The sequence below is a fragment of the Macrotis lagotis genome, chromosome 6 (assembly GCF_037893015.1).
Source record: "Macrotis lagotis isolate mMagLag1 chromosome 6, bilby.v1.9.chrom.fasta, whole genome shotgun sequence".
Lineage (NCBI taxonomy): Eukaryota > Metazoa > Chordata > Mammalia > Peramelemorphia > Peramelidae > Macrotis > Macrotis lagotis.
Window position 1 is genome coordinate 197,457,834 of NC_133663.1, and position 17,036 is coordinate 197,474,869.

Below are 17,036 nucleotides of genomic sequence, written 5' to 3' on the forward strand. Positions count from 1 at the left end.
GAATGGCTTAACAAACTGTGGTATATGTATGTGATGGAACACTATTGTTCTATTAGAAACCTGGAGGGATGGGAATTAAGGGAAGCATGGAAGGATATGCATGAACTAATGCTGAGCCAGAACCAGAAAAATATTGTACACCCTAACAGCAACATGGGGGGGTGATCAACCTTGATGGACTTGCTCATTCTATCAGTGCAACAATCAGGGACAGTTTGGGGATGTCTGCAATGGAGAATACCATCTCTATCCAAAGAAAGAATTGTGGAATTTGAACAAAGACCAAAGACTATTACCTTCACTCTAGGAAAAAAAAGTTATCTTATTATGTAATTTTGCTATCTCTTATACTTTATTTTTCTTCCTTAAGGATATAATTTCTCTCTCATCACATTCAATGTAGATCAATGTATATCATAGAAACAATATAAAGATCAACAGACTGCCTTCTATGGGGGGGGGTGGAGGGAAGCAAGAATAGGGGAAAAAATTTTGAAACAAAATAAATAAAATCTTTAAAAAAAAACAATGCATTAGTGTGTCTACAATCCCTCCAATATTGATTACTTCTACCTTTTGTTATCTTGGTCAATTTGCTAATTATAAATAGAAATCTTAGAATTGTTTTGAATTGCATTTCTCTTATTATTAGTGATTTGGAATGCTATTCCATAAAGTATTTAATAGCTTGCAATTCTTCTTATTTATGCACTTTGACCACTTATCTATCAAAGAATTGCTTGTATGTGTACATGGACACATATCATTTGTGCCCTTGCATGCACACATACTTGTGCAGTCACCCCTATGTCTTAATTATTTATATATTTTGGACAACAAACCCTTATCAGAGAAATTTCATACAAGGATTTTTTCCCATTTGACTACTTCCTTATTATACACTAATTTTGTTTGCAACAAAATCTTTTAAATTTCATGCAGTCACATTTATTTAATGTGATTGAAATGTGATCTTTTTGTGACTCTGCTCATTTGCTTAGTTAAATACAGAACTACTCAAAATTGTTAGAGATATAAGACCTCTACTCTTCTAATGTTGTATATTAAGGTTCTTGACTTAACTAAGGTTCTCACTCTTATCTATTTTTTATTTGTTGTAGAATATAGCATAACATATTGGTTTAAGCCTACTTCTGCTTCCCAGTTTTTCAATCAAATAGGGAATTCTTTCCTAAATAATTTATATTTTCCAATTTATCTATCACTGTTATTGAGTTCCATTGTTTCTAGTTTTCTCTTTGTCTAATCTATTCCACTGATCTACTTTTCTATGTTTTAAATAATAGCAAACAGTTTTAATGACTACTGCTTCAGTATGCTTCATACTACAGAATGAATTTTAAGGAACTATTCTTTCCTATCTATTATTTATTATTATTATTATTATTATTATTATTATTATTCCCCTTTAAGATCTTTATTTTTATCTAAATGAATTTTGTCATTATTTTTTTACCATCATCATCTGCCATCTCCTCCGAGACCTTGATGGAAACAGCCCAGGGTGCTGAACCCCAAAACTTTGAGAATGCCATTGTTTCCAGTTGAATGCCTGTAGCTCTCGTCCTAGGAAGTAACCTGGATAGTTGTAGCCTGCAACCACTCCTGAAGGTGTTACAGCCACAGCTATCAAATTCCCACAAAAGAAAGTTAATCATCAGAAATTGATATGATTTTATCAGTGGAAATGACATTAAAGAAGAGGCATTGTTTTGCTACTCTATCCTGAGGAGCATGGGATATATTCATGTAATTTGCAGCTAAAACTTCCCATATGTGTAGTCTTCCTCAATAGAATCCAAATTCCTTGAAATTAGATAGTGTCTTTATTTTCTATTTGCATCCTCAGGACTTAGTACAGTGATTTGCACATAGTAAGTGGTTGATTTTAGGGGCAGAAATCAGTTTAGAGTCAAGAAGACTCATCTTCCTAAGTTCAAATCTGGTCTTAGACATTGTTAGTGTGATTCTGGGTAAATTTTCTTCAGTTTCCTCATCTGTAAAATGACCTGAAGAAAGAATAACAAACCACTCTATTTACTAGGAAAACCCTAAAGGGGATCACAAAGAGTTGGACACAACTGAAAAATGATGAAGTAGCAAACAAAAGTAGTTGATTAATGTTTCATTCATTCATTCAAGAAGAAAAAAATTCTTACAAATGAACAAGGAAAGAAGTCCTGTGTCTGAGAATCATGTTTCATAGGTTTGCATTCTCACCAGGTAACTAACTTAGCTAGAGGTTGGAAGGGAGAGGGAGGTGGAAAACATTCACTGAAGTTAGGACACCTGTCTCAGAATATTATAAAACCTATGAACAACAACAACAAAAAAAAACAATTTGAAATTGTTCCAAAGTCACTCAACTATTCTTATTTATATACCTGGTAATTACATCATTGACTACATTCTCAAAATATACAAAGTTGGGGTAAATTAGATACAAAGTAAGTCTCCATCATTTGGAGAATGACTGAACAAATTGTGATATGTTTGAATATAGTGCAATATTATTGCACAACATACATAAAAATAGCAATACCATAAAGGTAATTGACTTTCGAGTAATTATAATGATTAATTTTGTTTCTCTTGGAATAAATATCAAATATTGCTTCCTTCTTTTTAAGGTTAGAAATAGGAATCAATGGATGTGGAGCATTGTTTATACTTCACCAAATCACAGACACTTTGCTTGTTTTGCTTTCTTACTTACAGCACTATACTTAATAAAGAGGTAAGGAGTGAATGGGGAGTGATAAAATATCTCTAAGTGACAATGATATTGAAAAAATATTTATTAAAAAAATTAAAAATAAGAATTGATGAGAATTAAACAGTTGAAGGAGGAAGAGAGGATCTTCTAAAATATAAGATATGAACACTTAGCAGGGATTTCTTATTAATCTCAATAATCTCATAAGATCCCATTGGTTCAATTATTCCTTGACTCTATAAGCAATAGTCTCAAAATTATATATAGTTTTTTATTTTATTAAAAAAAATTTTAACCCCAACTACATACAAAAGCAAGCTTCAACATTTGAGTTCCAAATTATCTCCATTCCTCCTATCCCACCCCCCACATTGAGAAAGCACATTAATTGGTGTAGGTTAAAAATGTGAAACCATGAAACACATTACTACAATAGTCATGGTGTAAAAGTAAATATAATCCCCCCTCTCCCCACAAAGAAAGAGAAACCTCAAGAAAAATAAAGAGAAAAAAAAAAGACTGCTTTTAGACACCATCAGTTCTGTCTTTGGGATGGATATCATTCTTTATCATAAGTCCATCAGAGGAATTCCTTCAATATTTTTGTTCCCATAATTGATACTGCTAACTCTATTTTCCCCATCCTAGTCTCTCCCACCCCATTTATTCCATTTTTCACTCTCCTTTCACCCTATCTCTCCTCAAAAGTGTGCTGTATCTGAATACCCTCTCCTATGTTCTTCCCTCTCTTCTATCACCAACACCTCCCCCCCATCCCCTTTCTCCATCCCCTTCCTCTCCCATTTTTCTCTAGGGTAAGATAGATTTCTACATTCATTTCATTGTGCATGTTATTTTCTCTCTGAGCCACTTCTGGGTGTAAACATTCACACCCCCCCCCTCACCTTCTCATTCTTCCCCTCCATTGCAAAAGCTTTTTCTTGCCTCTTACATATGAAATAACTTAGCATAACTTAGCTCATTCTACCTCTCCTTTCCCTTTCTTGCCAATTAACTCTATCATATATATATATATATATATATATATATATATATATATATATATATATATATATATATATATATATCATACCTTCAAATTCAACTGCCCCCTGTATCTTGTCTACATATGCTATTTCTAATTGCCCTAATAACTGGAACATTTGAGTTGTCAGTATCATCTTCCCATGCAGGAATAGAAGCAGTTTAACATCATTATGTCCTTCATGTTTTACCCTTCCTGTCCATCCTCTCTATGTTTCATCTGAGTCCTGTACTTGAAGATCAAACCTAAGATTCAACTCTTGTTATTTCATCAGGAAAGTTTGGAAGTTCCCTATTTCAGTGAATGTCCCTCTTTTCCCCTGGAAGAGTATGTTCAGTTTTGCTGGGTAGTTTATTCTTGTTGTAATCCAAGCTCTTTTGCCTTCCAGGATATCATATTCCAAGCTCTATGAGCCATTAATGTAGAGGCTGCTAAATCCTGTGTTATCCTGACTGTAGCTCCATGATATCTGAATTGTTTCTGGTTGCTTGTAATATTTTCTCCTTGACTTGGGAGTTCTGCAATTTGGTTGTAATATTCCTGGCAGTTTTTCATTTTGGGATCACTTTCAGGAGGTGATTGGTGGATTCTCTCAATTTCTATCTGATCCCCTGCTTCTACAATATCAAGGCAGTTTTTCCTGAATTATTTCTTGAAAAATGAAGTCTAGGCTCTTTTCCTGGTCATGACTTTCAGGTAGCCCAATAATTTTTAAATTTTCTCTTCTAGATCTGTTTTCCAGGTTAATTTTTTTTCCAGTGCAATAGTATACATTTTCTTCCAGTTTTTCATTCTTTTGGTTTTGGTTTATTGTTTCTTGATTTCTCATGAAGTTATCTTTAGCTCCATTCTACTTTTGGAGGAATTACTTTCATCAGAGAGATTTTATATTTCCATATGACCAATTCTGCTTTTTAAGGCATTCTTCTCCTCATTGGTCTTTTATATCTTTTTTTCAATTTTTTTTTTTTGGTATCTCCTTAACCAAGCTGCTGCTGCCTTGGTTTTCAGGATTTTCTCCACATTGTTTTCATTTCTCTTCCCAATTTTTCCTCTATCTCCCTTACTTGATTTTCAAAATATTTTTTGAGCTCTTCCCTAGCCTGAAACCAATTCACATTTTTCTTGGAGCTTTGAATACAGAAACTTTGACATTGTCATCTTCTGAGTGTGTATTTGATCCTCCACAGGACCAAAATAATTTTTTATGGTTGGATTTTTTTCTATTATTTGCTCATTTCCCTAGTCTACTCATAGACAACACAAGATCCAATAGACCTGAAAGATGAACAGCTCTTGTTTCAAAAGAACTCAGCAAGTATGTTATCCAAATAGCAGCCATGAGTGAAACAAGGTTGGCAAATGAAGACCAGTTTACTGAAGGCGAAGTTAGATACATATTTTTCTGGAGAGGTCATAGTGAAAGGGAATGTCATAAATCTGGGACAGGTTTTTCAATCAAAACTAATCCGGGGAAGCTAGGTGGTTCAGTGGATAGAGTACCAGTCCTGGAGCCAGGAAGACCTGAGTTTAAATATGGCCACAGACAATAATTGCCTAGCTATGTGTGACCTTGGGCAAGTCAATTAATCCCATGGCCTTAAATAAATAAAAAAAATTTTAAATTAATCTAGTCAATATTCTTGAATGCCAACCAAGAAGAATGAATGACAGGCTCATGCCAATGAGACTTCCACTTCCAGGAAAACACCATGCCACTATCATCAGTACCTATGCTTCCACCATGACAAACACTGATGAAGGTAAAGAAAAATGTCATGAAAACCTAGAGACCCTTATCATCAATGTACCAAAGGAAGGTAAGCTTATAATTCTGAGTGACTTTAATGCTAGAGTAGGTTCAGATTACCAGACATGGCAGGAAAACCTTGGGAGGAATGGAGTTGGAAACAGCAACACCAATAGTTACCTTCTCCTGAAGACTTGAGCATCTCATGATCTCATCACAAAAACTGTCTTCCACTTACCTAAACACAATAAAACTAAAAAACATTGGCATCTATTAGACTATGTGATTGTAAGAAGAGACAGAAAGGATGTGAGAGTGACAAAGGCAATGTGCAGTACAGAGTACTGGACTCATCCTCTCTTAAGCTAAATATTCACATTCAATGAAGCAGTAGCCCCAAGGCAAAATGAATACTAGAAGAATTAATGTCAAGAGATTAGTGTCTTGCTGAGTGAGAACAATTTGTTGCTAACTTGGAGGAAAAACTGAGCCAAACACAGTTGGCAACAGTGGAGCAGATAGGGAATAGGCATCTTTCAGAGATCTGGTACTGCATTTGCTCATCTAGGCCGGAACACTCACAAACCCCAAGACTGATTTGATGAAAATGATGGGGAAATACAGAAGCTGCTAAATGAACAATGAGAACTCCACAGGGTTTACCAGCAAGATAGTTCATCCATTTCTAAAAAGGCAGCATTTAATTCCATTAAAAGTAAAGTCCAAGTGAAGCTGAGAGAGATGCAGGACTCTGGGTTCAGTAAGAAGACAGATGAAATTCAATTTTAAGCAGACAGTAACAAACCAAAATGCTTTTAGGATGCTCTGAAGGCTGTTTATGGGCCAAAGATATATGGTGAATCTCAGCTACTCAGTGCTGATAGATGCATATTGATTAAGGATAGAAACTTGATAGAAAATTGATCCTAGACAGATAGGCTGAACACTTCCATTATTCTTTTTTTTTAAATGTTATTTTTTTTATTTCAGGCAATGGGGTTAAATGACTTGCCCAAGGTCACATACCTAGGCAATTATTAAGTGTCTAAGGCTGGATTCCAGGGCTGGTACTCTATCCACTGTACCACCTAGCTGTCCCTTCTATAGTGTTTTGTTTTGGGTTTTTTTTTAGTTTTTGCAAGGCAATAGGGTTAAGTGGCTTGCCCAAGGCCACATGACTAGGTAATTATTAAGTGTCTGAGACCAGATTTGAACTCAGGTACTCCTCCAAGGCCAGTGCTCTATCCACTGCGCCATCTAGCTGCCCCCATAGTGTTCTTAACAGACCATCATCAATCAGTGCAGAAGCCACTGACAGCTTACCTTAAGTTGAAGTCAATCAGTCCCTAGCTGAAGTTCCAATTGAAGAAGTTTTGAATGTCATTAGGCTCCTTTCAAGTGGAAAATACCTGGTGCCAATTCTATTCCACCTGAGATCTACAAGGTGTGGGGAGTCCATTGCTCCTCCAAAAACTAACTGAAATTTTCCAAGTTATATAGCATGAAGAGGTTATTCCCCAATATTTCAGGAATGCTTCCATCATCCATTTCTATAATGGTAAACGGAATAATATTAGATTGTCCTGTGACAATCACAGGGGTATTTCTCTTTTAGTCATTACTGGGAAGATTCTTGTGAGCTTCCTTCTCAATAGGTTTATCCTTCACCTGGAAGCTAGCATGGCTTCAAAAAGCACATAGAAACAGTAGATTTTTGCTATCCTACAACTCTTAAAAAAAATGCCAGGAACAGAACAGAGGTCTGTATATAACATTTGTAGATCTGACCAAGGCCTTTGATACTGTCAGTCACTAGGTTTTATGGGAAATTATGTCAATATTTGGTTACCCAGAAAAGTTCATCAGTATTGTACATCAATTTCATGATGGCATATATGCCCAGGTTCTGGATAGTGAATGATGCTCTCAAGATTTCTCAGTCACCAGTGGAGTAGAGCAAGGATGTGTCCTTGCTCCCATGCTTTTTATCATGATGTTTTCAGTCATATTATCAAATACCTCCAACAAGGATGAACAAGGCCTCAAGGTCAGCTACTGTATTGATGGCAAATTCTTTAATTTGAAAAGGTTACAAGCCAAGACCAAAGTGGAGGGAGTGTTGGTGATGATCTTCTGTTTGCAGAATGCAGTCTCTGATGCAACAAAGTATGGATCGATTCTCTGCTGCTTGCACTCATTTTGGCCTAACAATTAACACCAAGAAAACATAGGTGCTCCATCAGCCAGCACTATACCATCCATATGTGGAACCATCAATTACAGCAAATGGAAAAGTTTTGAGTACTGTGGACATATTCACTTACCTTAGCAGTGTCCTTTCCAGGGAGGTACACACTGACAAGGTTGACACTCACACTGCCAGAGCTACCTCAGTATTTGGGAGTCTTCAAAAGAAGTATGAAAGAGAAGAAGTATTAGACTGACTACAAAACTGAAGGTCTACAGAATTGTTGTGCTGACCTTATTGCCATATGCCTGCGGAACCTGGATAGTCTACCAGCACCATATCAGGAAACTGAATCATTTCCATTTAAATTGTTTTAGGAATATTCTGAAAAATCACCTGGCAAGAAGAGATACCAAACACTGGGGTCCTTTTTTTGAGCTAAGCTGCCTAGAATGCCAACATTACTATAGAGAGTGTAACTATGATGGGCTGGATATGCTCTTAAAATGCTATATGCATGCTTGTCAAAAAAACTGTTTTAGGGAGAACTCTCATAGTGTAAGTGCTCATAAGGAGATCAGAAGAAGCAATACTAAGACACCCTTAAGGTCTCATTAAAGAATTATAGAATTAATTGTACAGCATGGGAGAAACCGGCACAGGATCACCTAACATGGCATGCCCTCATCAGTAAGGGTGCTGTGATCTATGAGGAAGGTAAATTGAAGCAGCTCAAAAGAAATGTAATATATGTAGGTTTAGAGTACCCACCCAGGTATTCACATGGACGATTTGTGCCTAACCTGTGGTAGAGCATTTCAAGCTCATATCAGTCTAATCAGCCATAGTCAGACATACGGTAATTGATCCCAAACTTAGTGATGTCATTTTGATCTTCTTTGATAACAAAGGACAAGAACCAACAATCCACAATTTTATGACTTGATTTTAATTCTTTTTTTAAGGTGGGGCTCTGCTTTCAGGATGAAGGACACACTGTTCCAAGCTTTTGAGAGTTTTTGTAACTGTTTTCACTGACATCCCCCAGGGATATGCAAGTTCTCAATTCCTCCAAGGTCATAAATTCCTCGAGGTTACTTTGCACTAACAAAGACTGTGACTCTCATTAAACTGACAGCTCCAGTAAAGGTACTATAAATTCTTTAAAGATAGCATCTCCAGACATGCACAGGCATATATCCTTATGTTATATATTAAACCATTCCTTAGTCCTTCCCAGGTACCACCCAACCTCTCCCTGACTCCTCCCAGGTTCTGTCCTAACTCCACCTGCCTGCTCCCATAAGAGTTCTGTGAAAAAGTCCATCTCTCCCTCTTTACTGGCTGATCAACTGGACTGCCATTGACTGCCCCTGTTTCAGCCCAGTTACAATAACAACTGTTATACCTTCTCTGCCTGGCTACTTTTCTTAAGTATTCTTTTACCCTCCATGGGAAAATTTAGCTGGCCAACCCTCTTTGTTACTTATTCACTTGCAGCAACTTTTTAAACTCTTACACTCTTGGGTTGGAGAGCTATATGATTTCTTCACCAATAAATGAACCCCCAAAGGTTTTTGCAACCCCTCCCATCTCCAGCCAACCTCCAGACTTAGCTACAATTCTATCTCCAATTTTTTTTATGTTTACACCCCCTTTCCTTCCCTGACAGATCCAATTAGCTGTCAAGAAAGGTCAAAGTTACCCACTGCATCCTGGATTATCACTGGTCATCTTAACCTTTGTCTTGTCACTAGATTCAGATACTTCTGAAGGAGAAAGCTAGGCTGATGACTTTGCATACTTGCCTCACTCAAATACATTTCAAGGGCACATCAAACATCATGCTCTTGATGCCATTGGTTCTCATCTAGCATGAAAGATGAACAACAAATAACATCTCCACAAGCTCTTTTGCATTCATTCATACCTCTCAAGTCCCCTAATCATCTCCTGGTTCAGATTGTCATCATATATTTACTTCATGATTGGAATAGCCTCCTAATTGATCTGCTTTTCTCCAGTCTCTCCCTTTCCTATACCATCTTTCATAAAATTACCAAATTGATATTACTAATGCTGAGCTTACCTCTCCCCAGTTCAAAACATTCCAATGATTCCCCATTACCCCCAGGTTAAAAAGCAAACTCCTCTGGCATTTAAAACTTTTCAATGAACAGCCCTAACCAGATTGATTACTCCCTCTCACACACTTAACATTCCAATCATATTGCCCTAAGTGCTGATCCTCATAGACAACATTCCATTTCCCACCTCTGTACAATTTCATTTACCATCTCTCATGCCTAGCATGCTCTGCCTCCTCACCTCAACCTCTTGGAAGATCTAGTTCCCTTCTTGCCTGATCTTGATGAAGGGTGCCTAGGAGGTAAGTACTATGGGGAGGAAGCTAATAAAGATCAGCAGGGGTTCATTTATAAGTGAAGAAATCACAAGGCACTCTATCTCAGGATTGCAATAAAAGATCATAAACTTTAATTCACAGGTTACTGTAAAAAAAGTTACAAGTTAATTCACAAAGGTTTTTAAGGAGAGATAGTAATATGGGAGGGAGAGAATTTTTAAGAATATAGAAAAGTTAAGAGAGGAACCACTGCTGCAAGGCAACTAGGCTGAGAGGCAGTTTAGTCAGATAGTTAAATTCAGTCAGATAGTTAAGAAGGGGGGGGAAAGGAAATGGGAAGGAGAAGAAAAAAAAGGAAAAGTTACAAGGTAGCAGCTGATAACACCTGAGATGAATATGACAGAGAGGTGCAAAGAGTTTTTAAACAATCTGGTCCTCCATTCATGCTGGAAGGAGCCAGTGAACGTGACCAGGGTCAGACATACATCTGGACATAAAAAAAGGTTAGAATATGTGCTAGAAGGATAAAGGAGAAAGAGACTGAGGGTGATATCAGTGAATTTACATTTCAGTAGAGGTTGAACAATAATGAGGAAGCCCACAGAAAATGCCAGACAAGCACAGATAATATTTCCTTAATATTACAGGAAATGCCAAATGAATATTTCTCTAATATTTCTCCTTTAACAGTCTTCTACATGGAATCTTTTCTGATAGCCCAGTTGACAAGGTTCTCCCTGCCCTACCCAAACTATTAACAACCATATAAAAGATCATTCTAAATCACCAATAATGGGATTATAACCAAAAATAACTCTGAGGTTTTACCTCATACCTAGTAAATGGTCAAAAATGAGAAAAAATACAAATGATCATTATAGGAAGGATTCCAGGAAGGTAGCATCTTAGTATATTTTTGGCATAGTTATCAAACTTTCTGTAAAATAATATGGAATTATGTGAAGTAACTAAAATAACCTTTGACCCAAAGATCCCATTGATATAAATAAATCTCATGCAGATCAAAATTGAGAGAAAGGTTCCATAGCTACTGTCACTTCCCATACTGCTCCATATTTTGCTGCCTCTGGGTTGAAACCAACAGCTTGGACTAAGCCCTTGGATCCCATAGCTATTTATGACATATCAATTCTTTCTTATCTTCCTGAGAATAGGACTACAAACAAGAATGACTACTCCATAATGTGCTCCAAAGGTCATGCCACTCCTTTATTATTCCCTTTTATTTGTTATTTTCCTTATTAGAATTTAAGTCTATCAAGACTGGTTTGCTTGTTTGTATTTGCTCCTAATACATAGTAAGGTCTTAGTAAAATATTTGATCTCATTCTTTCTATCTGCCTATCCACGATATTCATAGCAAAGCAATAAAGTAAAAGGACTTATCCATTAGTTGGGAAATGGCTAATTAAGTTGTAGTGTATACATGTAATGAAATCCCATGAGAGCTAATAGGTATGAAAAATTCAGAAAAACCTGCAAAGATTTATAAGAACTAATACAAAGTGGAGCAGAAACAGAAAAACAATGACTCAAACAATGCAATTGAGAAGAACAAAAAAATGAAAAATAAAATGAAACAACTCTCCATAATGTCCAAGTTTGGTACCAGAAAAGAGTTGAGCAAATATAATTTTGCTCTGTTCTTTGTGGAGGCTTGAGTTATTGCCTATGCTGCTTATATACAGTCAGAATATTGTCTGAATTTACTAAAATGCATTAGTTTCTTTTAAAATTTTCAGTACAGGGGATGGTTGTAGAAAGGGAGAGATATATTCAGAAATGATGATATAAAAATAAAAACTAGCAATGAAAATTAAATTTTTTCAAAAGAGAGGAGACTGGGCTTCATTTAGTGGTTCTAACACATAAACCATGTTCATCAGAGCCAGACACTTAAGGTCTCCAAGTCTCAGTAACCTTAACTGTATATTAGATATAATGAATATTATAGAACTCAGAAGTCATTGTAACAAAAGTTATTTATATACCTTAAAGTATTTTGTAAATATGAGTTATTATCACTGCATAAAATACTTTAAGATTTTAGGGAGTTTTTTTTACATGGCTATTATACTGTTAAGGAAGAAAATTTCACCTCCATGAGGTCAACCTGACAGGGAACTTGTCCTTATTTAGCTAATCTGGTTCTTTGCAACAAATTTACAGGCCTATTATAATAATAATAATAGTTAATAATTTACTATGTCCTAGGCACCATGGTAAATGCATTATACTTATTATCTCATTTGATCCTCACAAAAACCCTGGGAAGTGGGTGCTATTATTATTCCCATTTTACAGATGAGGAAATTGAGGCAAACAGAGGTTAAGTGATTTGTCCAAGGTCATAAACTTAGTAAATGCCTGAAACCAGACTTAAACTTGGGTCTTGCTAAATCTACGTATATAAAAATTCTATCCTCTGTGCCACCAAGCAGAGTCTTTCCAGTTTTGTACAATCAAGCTAAATCTACTGATATATGCTCCAAGTACTCAAGGATACTTCCATGCCATGAGGTGGCTACAGAGGAATACTTCAGCTGGGGGGGGGGAGGGCCTTAGAACTGGGGGTGGTAAGACATAGAATTTAAACAAGTTTTGGGCAGATCTTGGAATCCTTCTCATCAGCTGGTAAAGCACTTTGTGCTGACTCTTTGGGTCATATATTCAAGGCTGACATGATATGCAAGCTTAGACTGTAGTTAGCACATAGTGAGTTTTATGTTGCTCTTTACTGAAATATTAATATGGAATGAAGGGTTGGTTTGGGAAATCTGAGTTGTTTAGCTTGAAGGAAAGAAGATTTAGGGAAAATATGATAAAGTTTAAGAAGTTGTCCATAGAAGAGAGATTTAACTCATATTGTTTACCCACCCCTATTTTCCAACCCTCCACCCAGGACAGAATAAGGCATAATGGGTAGAATTTGCAAAGAGACAAATCTGAGGTTGAGGAAAGGGAATTTACCTTCTAAATAGTTTTCCAAAGGGGGAAAGCTACTGCAAACTCCTAGAAGTCTTCAAGCGAAGGCTGATCCAACCTGACCATTTGTCAGGTATAGGATTATGAAATAATGATAGAGATCATCTATTCAACCCCTTTCTTTACAAACTAAGAAATGAGGCCAAAAGAAGTGTTCCCCAAGAACTTTTCCAAGGTCACACTGGCAGGACCATCATTTGACCTCAACTCCTCTGATTCTTGACTCAGTGTTCTTTCCATTATGCCTCCTTGCTTCAAGTATCCTTTTAGAGAGGATTCTTGTTTAGGCATAGATTGGACTAGATGATCTCTGAAGTTCCGGTAAGGAATTAGAAAATTCTTGTTCTGCTAATTCCTCACATGTATGACTTTAGGCATATCAACTTAATTTTCTGGACCTCTGTTTCCTGAAAAACAATCTAGAATAAAAGTACAAATATTCAAATTCAATCTCAATGTCAAGAAAGACATCTAACAGTTTTGTTATTGTTTTTGTTGTTCAGTTGTCTCAGTCATGTCCTTCATGACCCCATTTGTGGATTTTTTGGCATAGATACTGAAATGGTTTACCATTTCCTCCTCTGTCTCATTTTACAACTGAGAAAACTGAGGGAAATAGGGTAAAGTGATTTGCTTTGGTTCATACAATAGTGTCTAAGACCATACTGGAACTCAGGAAGATGAGTCTTTCTGACTCAGGGTTCCATTTGCCAAAAACTACTCCAGAATAGAATGAACTGACTCAAGATATGATAGCCTCTTCATCACTGGAGGACTTTAAACAGATGTTGGTGACTAGTTCTCAAGTGGAAGGTCCTTTAGGTTATGGATGATAGTAGCATAAAGTTAGAAATAGAAGAATTTCAGAGATTATCAAGTTCAACTTGATTTTAAAGATAAGAACCCAAAAAAGTAACGTAACTCACCAAAGATCAGCCAAACAACAGCTTCAAAGACCAGATTTGAAGTCACTTCTTTGACTTCAGAGGATAAAAGATTTAGAGGAGAAAAAGAACTTGAGGTCAAGTTCAACTTCCACATTTAGTAGATATAAAAATTAAGGCCTCAAGAAATTAAATGACTTCTCCAAGGTTATGCCATTTCTGAGTCTGAATTTGAACCGAGATCTTTCTGAGTTCAAGGGGCAGTTCTTTATCTATTATACCTCTCTGCCTCTTGACTCAAGAGCCAGTGCTCTTTGTAATGATACTGTCTTGATACAATGGGGTAGAACAGATGAATGTTGTGGTCCTTTCCAATCCTTAAATTCTATGAATCTAAAAATGATAATATGATATCACAATGGTTTATACTGCATCTAATTCCACTGATCTTATGGGTAGTATGAATAAGAGCAAGACTAGCCTCCATTATTTTGAAAGAGAGCTCAATGTGGAATACCAGAGATGGCACACATTTCTAACAAGCTAACTTCTTGACATGCAGCAACAAAATGTTAGTAAAGAATCTCGTGTACCCTACAGAAAATCCCTTGGGAAATCAGGTGCATCTGTCTGTCTACCAGCTTTTTTGAATGCCTGAGATTTCATCTTGAAAGGAGAAACTGGCTAAAACAACAAAAACTTTTACCATGAATAGAGAACAACTTAGAACAGTGGTATCAAATTAAAATAGAAATAAGAGCCACTGATTTGTACATAAGAATTCTTGATAGCTTTAAATGTTAATTGTATGTATATTTTGCCCTTTATATGTATTTTGTTAAATATTTCCCTCTTGCTTTTTAATCTGTCTCAGGCATACTCTGAAGTGTTGCAGAGTACATGCTACCTAGGGACCATATGTTAGAGAATATGTGATATTGAAGGTGGGACATTACATGGAAAGAGCACTGGATTTGGAATCAAGAGATCTGTTTGAATTTATACTTTTGAAGACATTCAACAATGTGACGAGTCACTTTTACCTCCTCTAAGGGGAGGTGAATTTCTCCCCCTAAAATGAGGATTTTTAAAAATATTTGGTGATAGAGCACCGGCCCTGGAGTCAGGAGTACCTGAGTTCAAATCTGGCCTCAGACACTTAATAATTACCTAGCTGTGTGGTCTTGGGCAAACCACTTAACCCCATTGCCTTTCAAAAACCTTAAAAAAAAAAATCTGGTGACAACCTCACAGGGTTTTTGGGAGGTTCAAATGGGATCCCAATATAGAAGAGGAAATATTAAATAGTGAAAAATGTTTTCCAAATATTATTTCCTTCTGTACTGGTCTTGCATATCCTGTAGGCATCTGATTTCCATCCCATTGTTATGTAGATAAATAGCTTCCATTCTAGTATCCTTTTAGAGAGGATTCTTTTAGAGAGGATGTTCTTTGGTGGGTCACCTAAAACCTATACACCAAAAACTATCTTCCCATAGGAAGAGACTGGTGCTCCTATCCAGTATATCTTAATATAAGAGTTTTTTGATAATTAGACAAAGATAGCCCCAAAGACTATCCCATCAAAAAAGGGTATTGAGATGCAAATGCCCTAACTCCTCTCTTACCTTTGCCAGCATGTACACCAGACATCGTTCCCTTATATAAATCCTGCCCTTACCCCTGCTGTGGGCTATTGACTCAACTCAGTTGCAATCACCTTGCAACTGTCCCTAATTTCTTTACGCTGTTCTCTTCCTATGCTGCTTACCTGATAGCTACTACTGTTGACCCACTGTTCTTTCTCTCTTCCCTCTACTGAATTCCCATTACTATTTAATCCCTTTATTTTCTTACCTTAACAGAATAAACCTTTTTTTGTCCCTAAATACCTCCAGGTCAAGTCAATCCTTTCAGTGAATTCATTCATACATTTTCAAACCTTAAACTAAACCACCCCAACATTTTTTTCTTCAACAATAGGATCAAAGATTTAGATGTGGCTGAAACCTCAGGGGTCATATATTCTAAACCCTTTATTTTACAGATGAGGAAATTGATGCCCAGAGAGATTAAATGATTTGTTCATATACAGGTAACAAGTGGCAGATCTAGAATTCAGTCACATTCTTGAATTCTTTTCTCTGTACTACAATCAATTTGTTTATACTTACCACCTATGTGACCTTAGGCAAGTCACTTCAACTCACTGTGCTTCAGTTTCTCATTTGGAAAATGGGAGTGTTGAGTGAGATGGCATCTGAAGTTCTTTCTAGCTCTAAATATATGATCCTTTCTATATCTTTCATTGCAAATAGTTTTTACTTTAATAATGTATGTGTATATATATATACATTTAATAATATATATACACATGCATATATACATGCATACATTTGTTTACAATCTTAAAGTGTTATTGTCAATATTAATTATTATTAAAGATGTGATATGGTATGGATAGAGTCTAAACTTGGGGTCAAACATACATGAGTTCAAATTCTGCTTCAGACACTAGCTGTGTGAACCACAGGCAATTCTCATAATCTTGCTCAACCTCTATTTCCTCATTTTAAAAACAAGAAGAAGAAGAATACCTATCTCATAGAGTTGTAAGAATCAAATGATATTAGATATAAACTTTAAAGCATCATGTAATGCTGGGTATTCTTATAATTATTCTAAAAAAGGTGCTGAGTATGGGAGCTACTAATAGGAAAATATCAATAACTAAGTGAGCCTAACTGAAAAAAAGCAAAAAAAAAAAAAAGGTCTTGGCCATTGTAACTAAGTTACTTGATATATTGTAAATAGCCAAAGGGAGTAAAAGGTGTGGGAGGAAGAAAATTATGGGAAAGAAGATTGTTCCTGAGATAGTTTGACTTTTTTTTTCAAAAAAATGCTTACCTAAGGATTGTGACCCCAACTTAGCTTCTAATTTCCTTTTTTTTTCTATATCATAGACTGGCTAACTGATGCCTTTTTCTGACATCTCCTTAATAGTGGTCACACACATTTGGGTAAACCTTCCATAGCTATCTCCAACTGCCAGGGAAATTGG